The following is a 20,044-nucleotide window of genomic DNA, read 5'->3' on the forward strand; positions in this document are numbered from 1 at the left end:
AGTGGACTGGTTAGCTTTCGCAGATGATCTAGCACTTATAGAAAGCCCAGTGGAAGTAGCAGTAAAGCAGCTCAATATGCTCAAACTCCAGGTTGCCAAAATAGGAGTTCAATTGTCACTAGAAAAGACAAAATACCTCACCAACATCAATGATACTCCCAGTGAACTACAGCTGAAACAAGATCAAACTGAGAAAGTTGAGAGATTCAAGTATCTAGGAGAATGGTTGGAACCTAATCTATCAGAAGGAACAGCACTAACAACTCGGGTTAATAAGTTCCAATTAGCATATCGATTAACCAAGAACATCTATAATAAGAAATGCCTATCTCGCAATTACAAACTAAAACACTACCAAACTGTTATCCGTCCTGAAGTCCTATATGCCTCAGAATGCTTGAATCTGAACAGGAAAGCCATGCCAGATAAACTATAGATTCAGGAGAGGAAGATCCTGAGAAAAATCCTGGGACTGATCAAAACAGATGGTGAGTACAGAAGACAATCAAACCAGGAGCTGTACAATAATACTGAGAAAATCACAGATGTAGCCAAGAAGAGACGTCTAGCTTTCTATGGACATATCACAAGGATGGACCAAACCAGAGTGACCAACTGACTTCTCAACTACTGGAAGACCAGGAAGACCGTGACACCATGGCTGACAGAAGTCAAGAAAGACATCCAGTAACTGAACATAACTGAAAGTGACATTAAAAACCGAGAACTTCTCAGAAGGACACTAAAAGAAAAGATGTTTCAAGACAGATCACCCCGTAAAAATACCGGCGCCCCTTGGACAAAGGAGTGAAAGGAGAAACACAGACAGAGAATGCGGGATTACTGGGCAAACATCGAGTCCCTCTCCAGGCTGAGAAGTTGAATATCGTAGTCGTTAGCTGGCCCATTCCAAAGAAGAAGAAGAAGAAGAAGAAGAAGAAGAAGAAGAAGAAGAAATAAATAAAAACTTACTTGATGTGCATTTTATTTATGGAAACGTGGTTCATACGCTTTAAGTTGTTAAAGTAAGTATTTGACGAGATAATACTAATTCACTATTATATGCCTCCCCTTTTCTGAAATTCCGTGCTCTCTTTCTATAATATGTCTAGGTTTCTCAGATGATAGCATTTATGTTGAAACTAGTTTGCTGAACGGTGTACGATTAAATAACAGCATTCTTGTTGGTGTGACAATGTCTTTCATACATTTCTCTAAGCTGTGGAGAACATTGAGTGCTGTCTTCCGTTTATCATTTACGAAAATGTTTTCATCTCTTAAGGAGGCGCTGTTTTCATCGATGTCATACACTGCCCGTGTATTTTTCCTGTTGGAGGGAGGAGTTTGAGTTCTTGTATCAGTGATCAAGTAACTTAATACCTGCATTAGCAGTTTTCGAAATGGTATCGAATAGTGCCTCTCAACCAGAAAGACAAAGAACAGAAAGCTGAAAAATCCTTTCCGCAGAAGAATGTTGATTGGCGTGGAGAAGGAAGCGCGTGACAGATGTAGGTTCTTCCGTAGTTTCTTCTCTCAGAATGCCCCAGTCCGAGGCGTGCCACTCTCTGATTCCCTCTGCAAGATGAACTGCACTCTGATTTACAGCCGGCCGGTGTGGCCGTGCGGTTCTAGGCGCTTCAGTCTGGAACCGCGTGACCGCTACGGTCGCAGGTTCGAATCCTGCCTCGGGCATGGATGTATGTGATGTCCTTAGGTTAGTTAGTTTAAGTAGTTCTAAGTTCTAGGGGACTGATGACCACAGATGTTAAATCCCATAGTGCTCAGAGCCATTTGACCCATCTGATTTACATTTTCCAGATGGTGACCTCAAAGAGCTGTCATGGCATTCATGTGATCACATTACGTTCATGTTTGTGTATAGAATGTTAATCGGGACACTGGCGTTCAGATGTACATAACCCTATCTATAGCAGCAATGATGTACCGGTTCCAGAAGGAAGCGTCAGCACTTCTACGTTCAGGCACGATTCGGTGCACAGTAACTCTCAGCGCATTCTTTGAATACATTAATAATCTGTCGGACATTATCTAAGCAGAATACTAATATAGGAATGAGCAGATGTGCTCTCCGTAAAAATGTGTTACCTTTTATGGCGTTATCATGTGCTGCTATACACATGCGCAACGCCCACCCCAACCTGTGGCATTTTGTAAAATATATCGTTACATGGAGAAACAATACGTATGCGGCAGTTGGTTTCATTGTCATAATACCAAGGTACTGAAGACCTGATATTACATTTAAACTACTTTATTGTCTTTTTGGTTTAGTGAGTCGCTTTTTACACTGAGGAAAGTTTTTTGCGATTCATGAATTAAAATCGGTGGAACAAAAGGAGTATTAAAGTTCTGTGTAATCGTTATTATGTGAGTTTGAGATTATCACCAGATGAAAAATAATAGAGAGCGCGGGGGTTAGAATAGGGCGGAGGGAAGTATGTGTCACTTGGTGGTTTTCGGATTTGCCATCAGGAGTGAACTCACACGGTGCTTTTAATAAAGCGCAAATACCATTAAGTGATTTGTAAGAATGTGAGTGCTGTAGCTGTTGAGTCTGTGCCGCAAATCAGTTTTATTTGTTTATGAGTGTCACATCTACTGAACGGCGTAATTTACAGTGTCGGTTCTTATACTGGTCGTAATATTTAGTAGTCTAATGCAGATCGTACTAGCATTGCGTTAATGAAATATCACTCACTGAAGCTGGTTTCTGCCATACCGTGATGTGCAATGCCAGTCGGATTGCAAGGGCCATACTAAAGGCGAGCGGAATGGCTCACATGAGTAAGTCTTTTCTTGTTTTCAGGCATGACACCAAGGTTCAAGAGGAATCTTGGTGATGAGGGTCGAGGGAAGTCGTCTGAGACTACAGCTGTTATATCTTTGCAGATTGCTAATGTTCATAACAGGCGACTGCTTCCCGCAAATACACTGGTGGCGCTACGTAGAAAAAATAAATGATGTACTGTAAATATTAGTCTGTACTGCCTGACGATTGATATAACTGGAATGTTAAGGATTACACAGTAGGTTACCGTTAAAATAATTTTTGGAAAACTCTCCAGAATATGGATGTTCGTAAATGTAATCAGCAGAACAATGCAGGAATGAGTGTTAAACTTCTCAATCGTTTTGATCGCTGGAACATACTTACCCGTTAGATATAACGGTTAATCATGTAAGTATTGTAAAGGCTGAAATTGGATCATACTAATCTAAACGGGTATTAAGAGAGTTTGATACGCCGACGTTATTTTCAGGTTCATTGGATATACAAACACATGAAAGCAGTTTTGAACACAAGACACATCTGCGAGGTCTAAGCACACCTTCCACACTTACAAAATTTTTTTCTCCAAATCAAGCAATGCTAGTCTTAAGTCAATGTACTGCACAAGTTCATTACACCGAGTTCTGTGCAAAGACTCTACTATTATTTAGCAAGTTCCGTATGCTTGCGCCAAAGCTAACATGGAAAGTGTGTTTCCCCTTGTAAACGCACAGAGAACCAAAGACAGTAATAGATTTAAAACAGAAAACATAAACGTGTCGTGTGTGTCCAGTTCACTTTCAGTCACTTGAGTTGTCTGAGCTACTATGAGTACTTGTTGGGAAATAAAAACCGTTAAGAGAGAATTCTTAATCTTCCAAAGATTCGTGGGTGAAAGTGAAAAAGGCGATCATGGGATGATTGAGTGTATTGATGACCAGTTAACTGTCAAGAACTTAAGTCTTAAAGTAACCATAGAAAGTCACTGGTTTAGTTTAGGCTAGTTTTACATGATTTAATTTTAAGTAAAAAAGTCTCATGATTTAATCGAAAAAATTTGTCTTTTTTATGTGCACTGTCTTCTTTTCTTAGATGAAGAATTGGTAACCATAGTTCTGGGGGGGGGGGGGGGGAGGAGGCGGTGGGTGGGCGGTAGGAGACTGGCGTAGCTGTTTGGCCCCCTTAGCCACTTACTCAGCATCAGCACAGCTCTTAAACTGTTTAGTTTTTTTCTCGATTAGGAAAGATGTTACACCTGCCACAATGTCCAAGCAACGTGCCGGAGGCTCGTGCAATGATGGCAGCCTGCCTACAGGGGTACTCCTATTACGGAAAGGCGGCGGCAACGTTTGCGTCATACTCCGTATAAATACAAGGTAAAAATGAATGAACAAACGGACAGTGTAGGAAGAATACAGAAATGAGCGGTTCGAGTGAAGTGACTTGAAATGGGCACCACTGTGTGCTGTTGCGGCCTACGTGTGAAGCGCTTGTGGCGAGTGTGGGGCCGCGCTTGGTTGCAGTTCCTTGACGCTCTGCCTGGAGCTCCCTCCTCGGGCTAACGGTCTGTCTGCAGGTGAACCGACATCCCGTGACGCCTCTGCCGGCCAGATAAAATCGTTCCTTCTCTCCGGGAGGAAGGAAGTCCCAGGTCGTCGCGCCCTCTACTCTGATGTTGTGATTGTCCGTCTGTAAAACGTGGCGAGAGGACAATGACTTGAAGTAACGTGTCAGGAAGCCACTCTCGGGTACACCACTTAATGGCAATCCGTTCTACATTGCGGTACCTCATGTGTAACATTACGGCGCTACGCGACAGAGCTACCTCAGTAGACTGACGGTGGGTTTGAGGCAAGGAAGGTCACCGCCGGTAATTTTGTTGACCTATATGCGGCATCTGACTCGCAGAAAACTGCAGCAGACACATGGTTAGCTCTTAAAGGATTGTTACCATACATCTCTTACGAGAATCTTATTTTAGAGCAGTAGATTCCATGACAAACATCTTGAGAAGAAAAAGGACAGATTATAGTGACTGCAGAAGAGTTGACGTCCTCAAGACAGTATTCTCGCTCCAGCCATAGATAGCTTCTACAGAAATTAACGTCCTCTTAATCTGTGAACCTGTTGCCTACAAAGTAATCAAAACAACTGTGAAAGTTGGCCTAAGGAAAATCCATCGGCAAAAGAATCGCTAGTGGAGAAACGGTGCGACTGTGACATTTCACGTATCGGAAGTGTTTCTTTTTATTTTGTATAATAAATGTAGAATTGTAAACGTATTTTGCCCTATATACAAAATGGTACTTTCTTTAGCAAAAAAGTGAAACTAAGCAACTGGACATTAATCCAGAGAACCATTAGAGCCATAGTAGGTATGACTTTAAGTATGAAGAATGATCCTGTAGTGATAAAGGTATTGAAAATTAATGCTGGCAAAACCTCACGCGGATGTAACTAAGCCCCATCTGGGATCCCGCCAAAGAGTGCCCATCTACATGCATTTCCAAGTTGTTTCTCACGCTACTGAAACAGCTTCTACACGTCGGTGCAAAGATATGAGAGGCAATCGTAAGAGTTTAATTATCACCTAGAAATAGTCAAGCTGTGACCATAAAACTTAGTATCACTGTCAGGTTTCCTTTGCACATTCAGTCTTCAGTGTCGCATGTTTCACCTAACGGTGGATGACTTCGTGGATGACTTGGAGGGAATTTGCATTTCCGATGTTAACGAAAGGTCCTATCCCCATTATGTAAAGATCAGACCAGGAGGGATTTTCTTATCCAAGGAAATAGGAAGAAGTAATGGAATGCCATGTTAGGAAAATACGTGGGTTGTGGCAAAATTTGATAGCCCAAAGAAGCAGCATGTGTGACCGCATTCTGCACAGAATGAGATGCAGCACAAAACACAGCAGGCAACGACCGTTGTCCTGATTAAAATATTATGCTGCACTTTTAAAAGTGATCCTAGACAAAAATTTTCCACTGTTGCCTCGATCAGGATGCAGCAGGGCATCCACTTTGCTTGTGATTCCTTTCCCTCACAGACTTACTGCCTGTCACTGCGAACACGCTGAAGACGCTACATATCCATTGTGTCTATGATGGTACTTTGTTTCGGCACACTTTCATCATTTCAAACTGTTGCAGCGCTGTTCCCTTTCAAACGCAGACAATGAATTACCGCACAGTGCTCCAGTTTATTAATGTGCTATAGCACCTTTTTTAGGCTCATCTAGTGGTGTGCTATGGTACTGTGGCACGGGAATTTCAATGTGTAACGGGACTGCAGCCATGTGCACTCAAAGAAAATAAAGTGCTGTAGTGAAGCTTAACGTCTGCAGTGCAGCAACTAACATCACGTCAGTGCTTCGAAGATGCCTGACAGACAGGGGACGATTTTCCAGAAGACAGACAGCTGTGATCCGACTGTCCACCACTGTGCGACGCAAACGCAACTAGAGGCCACGCGGACCTATTCTCTTCTTCAAGACAATTGGTCAAGAACCAGCATGGCTGCACCCTAGCACTGAGTGGAATTTAGGGCAGTACTCAAGCCAGACCCGACCAGTCTGCTCCGAATGATTTTCCTGGGACAGATACCGATTCCGCAAAGATTCTATCAATCAGAATTCTTACTTGAGAGACACCTTTATGGAATTGCTGCCATTCACGCCTAACTTCGAAACCCTAGGAGCTGCTAGGTGTGGACTTAGGATATTTGTGGCCTCCTCGCCGAAGATGATGGGGACTCTGTTGCCGTGGCAGACTTGGGGGCTTGTTAATTTATTCCGGTCTAACTTTCAAATGGCTACACGCCATCAGGGTTTGATAATTTTGCTCTCTGTGGAACTTTGACGTTTATAAAATGTGTATTTAACGAACTTAGACCCAGTTACAGTCCGACTGACCTTCAGCCACCAGAAGTATTGTTGTTCTGTTTCAAGAAGTGATTTCTTTCAAGTTTTATTTCAGTCCTCATTGGGGCGGACATGCTATTAATTCTTAATCAATAAACTTGTTCAGTCATTGCTACCTGGATATATTTTGTGCCTCCGTCAGCGGTCGTATAAATAAAACCCGTCACATCGTTTTTTCGATGCAAGAATTAAAACTGTATGACAACCACTCGTACATACCTGAGTATTTATCGCTAGCGACCATATTCAAAACTCCCCTTCATACTATTTAGTTAATTAAGGTCACGCGGCCACTTTGCATAAACAGAAATAACACCCAGTTCGATGAAATGAACACCTCCAAGCCTCAGTTTACAGATGCATTTTGGAAACCCTATGTAGCTTACAAAAGGAACTCCGGGGAACTATTCTTCGGTTACGAACATCTTCGTTCCCCGCTTGTTAGCTGTAGGTGGACGGTGACAACACGTGTTCTTGTGAACACGCTAGCGGCGCTGTCACACTGTAAAGAGTCGAGCAGAATGTGTGGAGCCCGTTCACGAAGTGGCACCAGTAATTAGACGGCCGCTCCATTAATCAGCGACGATAGGGGCGCCGGCGGCGGTGCGGACAGCTCCGGATTGCCCGCCTGTGACTCTGGAGGCGGCTTTCGCGCTCCATTACCGACGTCGACGCAGGCGACGCCTCGCGCCGTGATGGATCGTCGCTGCCGGCGAGCGGCAATTAGGAGCTCAGCGACGCGCCACCGACAGTGTTCACTGGCGCCAGGGTGGGCCCGGTAGAGCCGTCCCCGCACGATTCTTGTCATCCATCCCCTCTCTCAATACAACGACTCCATGTGAAGTTACTTCCAGAACAGGTCTTTCACTCCAAGCCCCGGCAACGCTGATCCCAACAGCGAACGTTGACACACACACACGTATACACACAATACACGTAGGGTACATACATGCGAGGGGCGTTCTTAAGTAACGTAACACATTCTTTTTCTGAAAACAAGTTGGTTTTATTGAGGATTCTATTACACCACATTATTCCCAACTCTTTTGGCTACATAACGCTATTTTTCAACATAATCTGTCTGATGCAGCGGCCTTATGCCACCTTACTGGGAGGGCCTGTGTGCCCCCGCGACGTCAGACCCAACGTCTAGCAGATTCAGTAACCTCCCCATCACCCACGCACTGCTTCCCACGGAATACAGCGTTTATCCTTCATTAAGAGTGTTGCAGGAGTCTCAGCTATGTGCGCCCGGAGGACACGCGAGAGATCGAACAGGTTGGCGCGACCTTGTTGCGAGGATGAAGACGTTTCTCCCAAAGAGTGAAAGTACTTTTGTTCACTGCCAAGACTCCCTAGGCATTCTGCAAGGGCCTATGAATATCTGCGATAGTTTTCCGCCAAAAGAAACTCAATGGCAGCACTTTGCTTGGAACGCAACTCCATTAAAGACGCCACTTCGAAAGCTACGTATAGCGCTATCGGAGTTTCATGAAACTATAGCGGAAACATTCCAAGACATCACACCACAAATTCCGCAGATTTTCAACCGAAATTGGCTGAGGAAAAAATATTTCTTGAAAGTCCCTCGTACATATACTGACGGAAATAAAAATTGCTACATAATGAAGCTCCAGTCCGGTATTTATCAAACTATGTGCAGATACGTTCATGTAACTTTTATTGGGAACTGATGTAAGTCAAAAACATCAGTATGAGCTGTGACTCCACAGGCACGTGTCCACTCTTGCATTCATTGGGGCATGAAAGCAAGCAGTATCCGAGTGTCCTCCTGAGGAATATCTTCCATTGCGCCAAACATGTGTCCTAGCAGTAGTGGACACCATAAGATCCTGAGGAAGATCCTAGCAGAGGGGTCGAAACGTTGAACCTTTTAGAAGAAACTTGACACGGCCTAATAACCCAGAAGATTTTAATTTCAAACATCTGCCCTGCTAGTTCATTTAACTCATTGGCTGGTGGCTAGTATGAGAGTATGTCTGTAGCCATTGCATCGTATAAACGTTCTATGGGTGACAATTAAGAGGAACGGCGAGATCACGCAGGGATCCATATCTTCACTGCAGCACTAGTGTTGAAAAATACAGTTGCGGTATTGCGTTATCCTGCTGGAATATGCCATTTGGTGTCCTGAACGTGAAAGATATGGCAACCGACGTTACCATTCTTGCCACGTAATGGCGACAATTCAGCATCCCTTCCACTATTATAAAATCGGTCCTGTTGTCATATCCAACAGCTTCCTACAGCAGGATTCAAGAGCTGGATCTGGGGTATGGATCTGGAGAAGGGTTGCTTCCTGTGAATTTTCACCAGGTCGTCTATGGACATGTTGGCGTCACTCTGACTACCGTCAAAAGAAGCTCACTCATTGCTGAACACAGCAGAATTCTACTCACTGTTCCTGTTGACTCCAGCTCTGCATCACGAAGGTCTCTGTTGTCTCTGATGTGGTGTCAACGGTAAATTTGCAAATACAGATCTCAACCCATTTCCTTGTAATCAGTTCCAGAGAATTCGTGGTGATACTGTGCCTGTAATCTCTGCTCAGTTTTCAGTTATTGTCATTCGTGTATTCCTTAAAGCCAATGGAACAACACTTGTCATGTTGTCCTTCTAAAAGGATTCGTGTCCACTCTTTTTGTGTGAGACTGTTCTCCTGAGTAAATGTTCTCACACTCTTTCTCCAATCATTCTAGTACAGCAAAATGTAAGTGTGATCTTTCGGTATGATGCTGCCACGCCTCTCAAGTCAGAGTTCCAAAGATTGTGACTAGCTGCAGATGCACCTTCTCTTTGTATTCTGTGCTGCTCTCTCCACTTGAAAAGTTCTGAAACGTTAGCCTCCACGAACCCACACAGTCTTTAACATATAGAAATGGAATTTTCCTGCATCGCACTCGGGAAATTTCACTTAGTTAGCAGGCAAGTACCGGAACCGGAAATCACCTCCCAAAATGTCCCTGCTGCGAACCCGTCGACTCTACTCCCATCCAATAGAGATATGTGGCTCAAAGTAACAAAGTTCTTAAGCAGCCATCCCAGCCCTCATGAGCAGGAAATGAAAGAAAAGACAGAAAGCAATGTGGAGCATGTCATGTTTGGAATTTCTGTGCCGGCGGAGAGTGGGCCTACTCAGTGGTCATCTTGAGGGAACTTCCTAATACAAGAATACGTTTTACGTGTTCAATCATGAAGTCTATTCCACGTGTGGGTTACAGTCGAGCGCGCCGAGAATGGGTTACAAGGTCGTTTTTGGTATTGGCCGGGCAGAGAAGTGATCTCTCTGCAAAGTAAATTTGTCCTTTCGAACTTAGGACTACAACGAAGATTCAGAAGGGAATACACCGTAGCCAGCTCCCTGCTGCTGTAACAGGGCTCTTGCGACTTGGGCCAACGCCCTTCGGCGATATAAAGTAATAGAAACGTGATTTCTACCCCAAATCACCCACTGGATAGACATGGCGAATGAATAGAGGACAGGTGACGATGTTACTTCGCACCTATGCCACAATGAATTATAATCGAACAATAGCAGAAAACTTGGGATAGTAATGAGACTTTCTTGGCAACCTCAACCATATCCTGCCATTTCCCTGTACGACACACAGTTCTGATCTGAGTGTTGAGACAGTCTATGAGGACAGGTAGTGCGAACGGGGTAATGAGGACAGAGTGATATCACTCACACGTCCCTTGCAGTAATCCACACTACCAGGAAACCTAAAACAGACAAGCTTTTCTGCCTTCCCTGTGTAAGGAGTGCTGGAGGAGGATACTTAAAGAGATTAATTGGGTTGGCAACATAGGAGAAGTTAACTGCAGGAGACTCTCTTTAGGTTACCGCCGAAAAAAACTGTTTTCTTGGCGGAAAAGAGCATTCCTCCAGATGTCTGTATTAGGGCTCAGGTGTGTCGTAACGAAGGTCTCCATAAGAAATGAATATTTATTTGAATAGTTGTCCACGTTCATCGTAACTTCAAATGCGTAGTAATTACTGTCAGTGGTGTGCTTACGACGATTCGTAGAAAAACTTCGCACACATCGTGGTATTCCGACAACGTACGCGGCTTACATGTATCTGATGTACACGATCCACAAAAGTTCATCGTAGCCGCCGAAGTCCACGTTACATCATGCATGAAAACGCAACGTGCGTACCAAAACCCTTGTGTAATCGTCTCCTAATATCGCCAGCGCTCAGCAGAATTTTCTACATTTTTCTGATTACAGATTTTTCGTCTGAAATTAACAAAAGCGCAGTATTTACCATAGTTCAAGTCTCCACATATTCTTTTCGTTGTACATCTAAAACAGTTCGTTGTGTCTTGCTATCTGCACCCAACTTGCAAATCGCTAATCGACTAACGGTCACAATATGGCTATAGGAGCACGGTAAAAATTGCAATAAATTCTAGATACTACGTCGGATAGAGTGACAGTGGTCGTTCATGTGCAGCTAAATTCCTTCTTTAGCATCATGTTCTGTTCTCTTCTGGTCTGTTTTTCCCTCAGTGCATGATTCGCTTCCAAACAACACTGTGCTCCTAATGTACATGTTCAGAAATTTATTTCTCCAACTAAGGCCTGCGTTTGATTCTGTAAGACTTTCTTTGGCTTAAATTAACATGCAGTAATAATTCATTGACACTCACAAACGTTCGAGAGATAGCTCCTCGTGATTGCAATGGAAGAAGTGTACTGCATGATACAATGAGAAATATCTTTCGGACGTCTATCTCTGCATAGACTGTCTGCCTGCGTATAGTATTTGGAAGATCTGTCGTGTGCATTAAGCGGGCTTTTGCTTGTGCTGTACTCACTCAAAATTTCTGAATGCCCTGTAGAAGTAGGCAATATCGTTTATGTATCAGTGAAACACATACGATACCATAAATACCTGACAGTGTCGGCTGGAGAGTGATCAATCAATTTTACGTAAATGAGGCTTCTGATAATCAAGTGTTCATTGTTTTAATTGCGTGTATATATACTGGATTAGTAGTTTAAATAGGATTAAGCTGTCATATTTAGATAAATAAACTACAGGTTATTATATCATGCTGTGCAATGAAATTCAACGCTCGTTTTCGTACCATCGAAACGGACTCATAATAAAATCAGAGTAGAACATTAAAAAATACAACTGTATCTTCATGGCAAGACAGAGTCGTCCAAGTGTGGCGGAATGTGGCCAGCTGCCGGGTGAGACACATGTGGCAATTCTTGCTGTGCCACACTTGGACCATTCTGTATTGCAGTGGAGGCACAGCTACATTTTTTTATGTTCTCTTTTTATTGTGAATCGTTTTCGATGGTACGAAAACAAACGATGTGGTTTATCGCACGGCATGATTCCATAACCTGTGCTCTACTGATCCGGAGATGGCAACTTAATCCTTTCTAAACTAGTAATCCAACGTACAGTCACGCGATTAAGACAATAGAAACTTCATATCAAAAGCTTTCTTTACGATACCTATCGGTCTTTCTTATCGATATTTGATCGAAAAATGATTCTAAAACTACAGACTCGTGCAGTGTCATTTTAATATTTTCATCCCTCTTATCTGTTTATCTCCGCCTCTTCAAGGTCTTAAAGAACTTTTCAAGTGTAGCTTAGTAAATGTTTCTACCGTAGGAAAGGGAAAGATTGCTGGCTTAGGCATAAAAATTACGCTAACCCTTTTTTAAATCTACAATTTATTACGGCAATTTTTCGTCGTAGCTGTAATCACAGGCGGAATTAATTCTTAAGAGAAGCGGCAGGGTCGGTAATTGTGGTGTAATGACGTGATCCCCGAGCGCCATAATTTACTTTGAGGGTCGGCTATTTGTTCCTAGGGCCTACGAATCCTCGTCACAGACACTGACTCCTTGTGATAATTTTCATCTGACATGGGAAACAACAGATCCTCTCCTATAGACGGTTACTGCTCAGTGTCACCATTCATGCTATGAGCGTAAAATGACACAGACTGATGTAATCAGTGATCTTAAAGTACAATATGCGTAGAATTCCTCATCAGTTACGATATTCATTTGATAGAAATAGCAGTGAACACACTTATAAATACTGTTGCTGTATTGGCGAAAAGTTCTTACCAAATCCCGTTTCTTGCGTTATCTGGTGCTAAAATGGAATCTTATTCGGGAAAGAGAGAACATTCTGTTTAGCAGTGTCAAAACTGTTACGAAACATGAGCACGATGCACAATCGATGACGGAGACTATCAGACATAATGGAGCATATTATGATGATGTGTGGACGTCAGAGTGGGTTTTCAGTACCGGTGGGAGAGGCCCTTCTCAAGCCTGAAGGTGATGGCTTGCGTTCTCTGTAACCTATCTAATGTATTTCATGGTCAAAACCTGCTCTTCAGTCATAAGGCTTAATGTCTTTCCCCATAATTTCCAGCACCTGTTCAAAAAAAAAATCTGAAAAAATCGGGACGGGAAGTATCACTTTGCAAAGGATCGCTATTTATAAGAGTGGGAAATGGCCAATACTAGCGTTTCCATTCTACTTCTGCAGCTGATAAGCTAAAATATCGGAATATTTAAACAACTTTCAGCAGCTGCTTGGATCTTGCGATAGTGAGGAGTCAGTCGGTAGCCTTTTCGATGTAGTGTCCTGTGGTTGGAATTGCTGTTTCCCATGGACTACGAATTTCTAGTTAAGGACCAATTCCGCAGTGCATACGTCTAAAATGGCATCTATGCAGGAGAAAGCACAACGTATTTGTGGCTTCATGAGAAACGTTCACCTGTTGCTTTTCAGCAACAATTCCAAAATGTACACCATCAGGATCCACGAGCATAAAATAATTGGTGGCTGATGGTGGCTGGTTTGGGGAAGGGGGAAAAACAACGAGTTCATCGGTTCCATCGGATTAGGTGTGTATGGGAAAGGATATTGGCCGTGGCCGTTCAAAGGAACCATCCTGGCATTTGCCTGAAGCGATTTAGGGAAACCACGCAAAACACAAATCAGTATGGCCGAACGCGGGCTTCAACCGTCGCTCTCCCGAGTGCGAGTCCAGTATGTTAACCATTGCACCACCTCGCTAGGCCATATAATGGAATGAAGGGTTTAGAGACTGCCATTGTTGATGACAAGGCAAGAAGCGGTAGATGTGGAATAAGTGACGACATTGTTGCTAAAGTGCGTACAACACGTAAACGCAGTCCATGGAAATAGACCCGAAGTGTTTCTACAGAAACTGGTACACCTCAGAGCACTATGATGAAGCTTTTACAGTAACGACTACACTTTCACCCATACAAAGTACTAGTCCTGCAGTTTTTGCAGCCAGATCATAGGCTCACACGTCTGAGTTTGTTATGAACAATTTGTGATGAATCCATGCAGACAGTGGCTATCTTAATAAAGTTTGTTATTTTGATGAAACGGTTCATCAAATTTCCGGAAAATGAAACATGCATATGTCCGGATCTGAGAGTCGGGTAACCTACATACCGCGGCACAGCAGACAAGGGGCATCCAGAATGTGAACAGTGGTGTGGCGTAATGCACAACACATTTAGTGGACCGTGCTCTTTAACGGGGCCTAGCACTATGGGGTCAATTTGCATAGACGTGTTGGAACTTTACATTACTCCTCAGTTACAGGAATTCGAACCGCGAGTAGAGTTTCAAGGAGATGGTGCACCGACACGCTGTGGGTTATTTGTTTTCCATTTCTTGGATTGAACCTGTCCGAACAGATGGATCGGTCCTGACGGTCCCACATCGCACCAAAACCAACCCGTTCACCAGACATAACCCCTCTTAATTTTTCTGAGGGATTACAGGATTTCAAACCATGGGTAATGTTTCAACGAGATGGTGCACCGTCACGCTGACACATGAAGAAGCAAAGGTCTCGTGATAAATGACGTAAGCTATAAGTGAAGGGCCAAATTTTTCTTTTTTAATCAATGCTACGTCAGCAATATTCATTCCACATGGAGCTATAAACATTCGTCAGAAACTAAAGTCTGGTTAGGCAACTTCACTACACAACAAATATACAATTTTCTCTCTTTTAACAACTGCAAACACTTACCAGGTCGCTTGAAAGCGCAACGGTTACATGAAGTGTTTGATGCTGTGTGTCTGATATAACTAGTTTATACCTGCGACTTTGTCCGCGTGGGATAGCAGCCGATCAAGCAGTCTACCCCACTCTGGGTCATCACCTGTGCTCCACTTGCCAGGTGCTCATACGGCCTTTTCAGTGGAGCGCATTAACGTTGCAGTTTTGTTCCGACCGCTGTAGCGCCACTGGACTGAAGTCCAGACTTGCTATTATTTGTCATAAGCACTTCCATTACTAATGAGTTTAATAAGGTGAATCTATTTTAACCTGGCTCTCGCAGAGACTGCCATTACTAACAGATCACAAAGATTTTAAATGACCTCTAGATTTATTAGTTTAAAAGACTCATTTAAAAAAATCATAGAATCATATGAAAAAATATGCAACTCATAATTCTTCAAAGATTCTTCCGCGAGCCACAGCGAGAGGCGTAACGGGCCGCATGCGTCCCGTGGGCCATGTGTTGTGCACCACTGACGTGGAGGGATGTATGCTCGTTTTGTGACACCGAAACCGGCAGACATACAAAAACGAAAGCTTCTGGAGGTCCAGCAGAAATACAGTATAGCGATTCGCACTGGATTTATAGTAAAAAATTATGGTGTTCAATAAATTGAATGGAACTCATCTACACGAAGTAATTCTATGCCCAATGTACTCGATCTTTCTGTTTTCATTTGGAGCGTGTTCTCTGCTTGGTCTGCAGACATGGATCGTTTTCAGACCTGCAAGCAAAAAGGGAGAAAGAAACTTGTTGTTGCTGCTCTGAAACGCGTCGTGCTACGTGTTATGTGTCGATTTCTATGAGAAAAAACGAAAACAAGAAAAGAACTGTAACAGTATAAATATAGCCTATATCCTCTTCTACATAGCTGTAACATGCAGCGGCGCAGCACTGGTGGGTCCTTTTCCTGTATATTCATTTGTTTTTCTCCATGGTGCATCGTTAACACACCAACTGAGTTAAAAATCAGTCACTTTCTAATGTATAGAATACTGACAAAAATTTTAAAATTAAAAATAAATATAAAAAGAGCGTAGACCCAGAACACAAAACATTTCAGATGCTGCATGCAAATTAATAACAGATTACAGTAAAAGGCCTTACGCTATTCAATTGATCAAAAGCATAAAATAACTGTGCAAGAGGGAATCCTTTAAAATACAGTCGAGAATCGGTTTTTTTTCGCTCATATTTTTCTGTTACGTGCGATTCTTTCTGATAACCTGCAGACTTGTGTATGAGAGTTAAAAAAGGGTTATACACGTGAAAATCGTTTACTGCAGATAGTATACTAAGTAACACTAGTGAGGTGGTTTATGCACAGAGATGGCAGAGTCCGAATACCGAGACGCTTGAACAAAGTCCTGCTCAAGACGGTACCAAACATCGCTCCGAAGGCCTCTTTCTTGTCGTATCAAACTTATACTGAACACTCAGACATACCCCAAAATATGATACCATAGGGATGAGAGAGCGAAAGTAAGCAAATTATACAAGCTTTCGCTTCTCAATTTCAGTGCCATGAGAGAAAAGTGAAAACAAATGTAAAGGGACAGAAATTGGATGGCACAAAGTCCCTCATTAATCTTTTCAAGAGGTATTACAAAAGAATCCACCAGTGAGTTTACAGCACATCCTTCAGGTGTTCACAGACCGGATCAAAGAATGCCACGTCCTACCCATCAAACGCAGAGTAGTTAGTAATAACGTGATTGTATCATACTTTATGAAACAAATATTAATAGTTATAATGCATACCTTAGTGTGTCTTAGCTGTTCGTCATAACATGGTTATTTGTTTTCACTTCGTAAGCATTTCTTCTTTCAGTTTCTCTAATTGAAAGTTTTAAACGTTCTGTTCGCCTAAAGCATCAGCTTCTCTGTATGTTTTTGAAGAATCTTTATCTTTCAGACTTGCCATTTTCTTGCTGGAAGCGTCCTTTGTAGACGTAATTACTTTCAAAACACGGTACCCAGACCGTGAGAATTAAGGTGAGATGCACCAGAGATGTGTTTTTATCAGTTAACGCCATAATAACGCTGTTTCCGCTAGCCATTACTGTAGAAGCCAGCCGGAACGCGAACCACACAGTACTACGCTGGATGGTTGCACTCCACGGTAGATTCCTCCATCGTTATGTTTTGTAACCGTGCTTAGAAAGAAACTTTGCCAAAAAGAAGACTAATCTAATATTTCAAGACAAATCCCACAGGTATCACATCACTGCCACATCAAATATTCTGTATTAGCGAACAAATACTGACAACCGCTTAAAATTATATTTTTGTTCACACGCAACTTCGAAGTCCTGTAGAATTAGCCTGTATGTATGAAAATTTCAAAGTGTTTACGGTTTATCAGTTAAATGCTTGATATCTGTGGAACTGGTCTTTATAAATATAAATTTTCACAACCCTCAGAGGACTTCCACAGTTTTCGTTGTTCCTCTCATGGTACTAAAATTTCAGTTGTTCTTGATTGTTCACATTCAACGATCAGTGTAGGCTATGAAATGAAACCATATGATATACAAACAGGCAAAAAGTAGATTTGCAGGTGTGAGTGTATAAAACATTTAAATGATTCTAAGAGCTATCACCGTTCAAAAAATCTAAATTTCCTCATCCGTAGCTGTCTTATACCGTTCGTAAGATCCTTCTTAACTTGCAGTTAATGAAACTAATTGCTTGATACAAGTATAATAAACCGATTATGTATCGGTAAAAATGTTCTGTATGTCTGTTGTTGTTGCTGTTGTTGTGGTCTTCAGTCCAGAAAATGGTTTGGTGCAGCTCTCCATGATACTCTGTCCTGTGCAAGCTTCTTCATCTCCAAGTACCTACTGCAACCTACATCCTTCTGAATCTGCTTAGTGTATTCATCTCTTGGTCTCCCTGTACGATTTTTACCCTTCACGCTGCCCTTCAGTATTACATTGGTGATCGCCTGATGCCTCAGAACATGTCCTACCAACCGATCCCTTCTTCTAATAAAGTTGTGCCACAAATTACTCTTCTCCCCAATTCTATTCAGTACCCCCTCATTAGTTACGTGATCTATCCACAGCTTTCTTCTGTAGCACCACATTTCGAAAGCGTCTATTCTCTTATTGTCTAAACTATCCATGTTTCACATTCATTCACGGCTACACTCCATACAAATACATTCAGAAACGACTTCCTGACACTTAAATCTATGCTCAATAAATTTCTACATTTTATATCCTCTCTATTTCGATCAACATCAGTTATTTTGCTCCCAAATAGCAAAACTCATCTACTATTTTAAATGTCTCATTTCCTAACCTGATTCCCTCAGCATCACATGGTTTAATTCGATTACATACCATTATTCTAGTTTTGCTTTTGTTGATGTTCACATTATATCCTCCCTTCAAGACAAAGTCCACTCTTTTCAGATCCTCTTCCAGGTCCCTTGCTGTCTCTGACAGAATTACAAGGTCATCGGCAAACCTCAAAGTTTTTATTTCTTCTCCATGGATTTTAATTCCTACTCCAAATTTTTCTTTTGTTTCCTTTACTGTTTGCTCAACATATAGATTGAATAACATCGGGGATAGGCTATAAGCCCGTCTCACTCCCTTCTCAACCACTGCTATCCTTAGATGCCCCTCGACTCTTATAACTGCTATCTGGTTTCTGCACAAATTGTAAACAGCCTTTCTCTCCTTGTATTTTACCCCCGCCAACTGAATCTGAATCAAAGTATTCCAGTCCAAATTTTCAATAGTTTTCCCTAAATCTGTAAATGCTAGAAAAGTAGTTTTGCCTTTCCTTAATCTATCTTCCAAGATAAAGCGTAGGGTCAGTATCGTTTCACGTGTTCCAAGATTTCTGCGGAATCCAGACTGATGTTACCCAAGGACGCCTTCTACAAGTTTTTCTATTCGTCTGTAAAGAATTCGTGTTAGTATTTTGCAAGGCAGGACTTATTAAACTGAGAGTTTGGTAACTTTCACACGTGTCAACACATGCTTTCTTTGGGATTGGAATTACTAGATTCTTCTTGAAATCTTAGGGTATTTCGTCTGTCTCATATATCTTGCTCACCAGATGGTAGAGCTTTGTCATGGCTGGCTCTCCCAAGGCTATCAGTAGTTCTAATCAAATGTTATCTACACTTGAGGCCTTGTCTCGACTTAGCTCTTTCCTGTAGCCAGTATCTATCTTATCCCTCGTGATACAGGCCTCTACATCCTGAGACGCCCTGTTTAACCCGCAGCACAGGAGAGACAGAATTAGTTATGGAAAGAGGCCAAAATAAGGGCTGTCAGTTACACTCGATCATACAACTTTATTATTTGATCAAACATTACAAGGTTGCAAAAATCCCTTTTTTTTTAAGGATAAAACAACACAGCTCTAATCTTTGGGACTTAATTACTGGCTGAAAGCCACTTTAGTTTAAAAACGGCTGAAGGCCAATAACTTAAAACGCAAGCATAATCAGAAATTTAAAAGGCAAGGCTTTCGTTAAAACAGTTCTTTAGTTAGGCTGAAGTAAACAAGTTAAATCAAATTGGCTGAAGGGTTAACACTTAAAACTCCGTAACATTAATTTTTTAAAATATACCAAAGGCCTTACGTGAAACAGTTCCTTAATTTAGGCTGAAGGCCTTAAGAACAAACAACTGAAACTCAAAATCGGCTGATGGCTGAAGACTTAAAAATTCACCAACATTAATTTTTTTTTAAATGCCGAGGGCTTACGTGCAACAGTACTTTAAACTAGGCTGAAGGCTTTAAGAGGAAAAAAAAACTCAAATTTAAAACAAAAATTCGGCTAGAAGCTATATAAGTACAAACAACAAGAAGAAATTTAAAAAAAAGGGCAGTACGCACAAGGGCGCCCAGATGTTCGAGGGTGGGCCTGTAATTCGAACACTAACGCTCGCTTAGGTGAGACAGGCAGTCGGCCCAACCATTCACTATCCGACGACAACCCAACCGACCGACATTCAGCGGACCAACCGGCGAGATAACTTCCACTTCACCCGACCAGGGCACAACAGGGAGTTCAACGGAACAACGTAGTAGATATTGGCGCCCACAACCAGTCATACACGGAGCTGTCAAACTACACACCGTGCTGGACAGCAACAACACGATGAGGAAACCACACTGCCTGAAATTTACGTCAACGGCCAGGGCAGGTAACCGGAACGTTAACGGCCACAAGG

The sequence above is a fragment of the Schistocerca serialis genome, chromosome 7 (genome assembly GCF_023864345.2).
Source record: "Schistocerca serialis cubense isolate TAMUIC-IGC-003099 chromosome 7, iqSchSeri2.2, whole genome shotgun sequence".
In the NCBI taxonomy this organism is placed as follows: Eukaryota; Metazoa; Arthropoda; class Insecta; order Orthoptera; family Acrididae; genus Schistocerca; species Schistocerca serialis.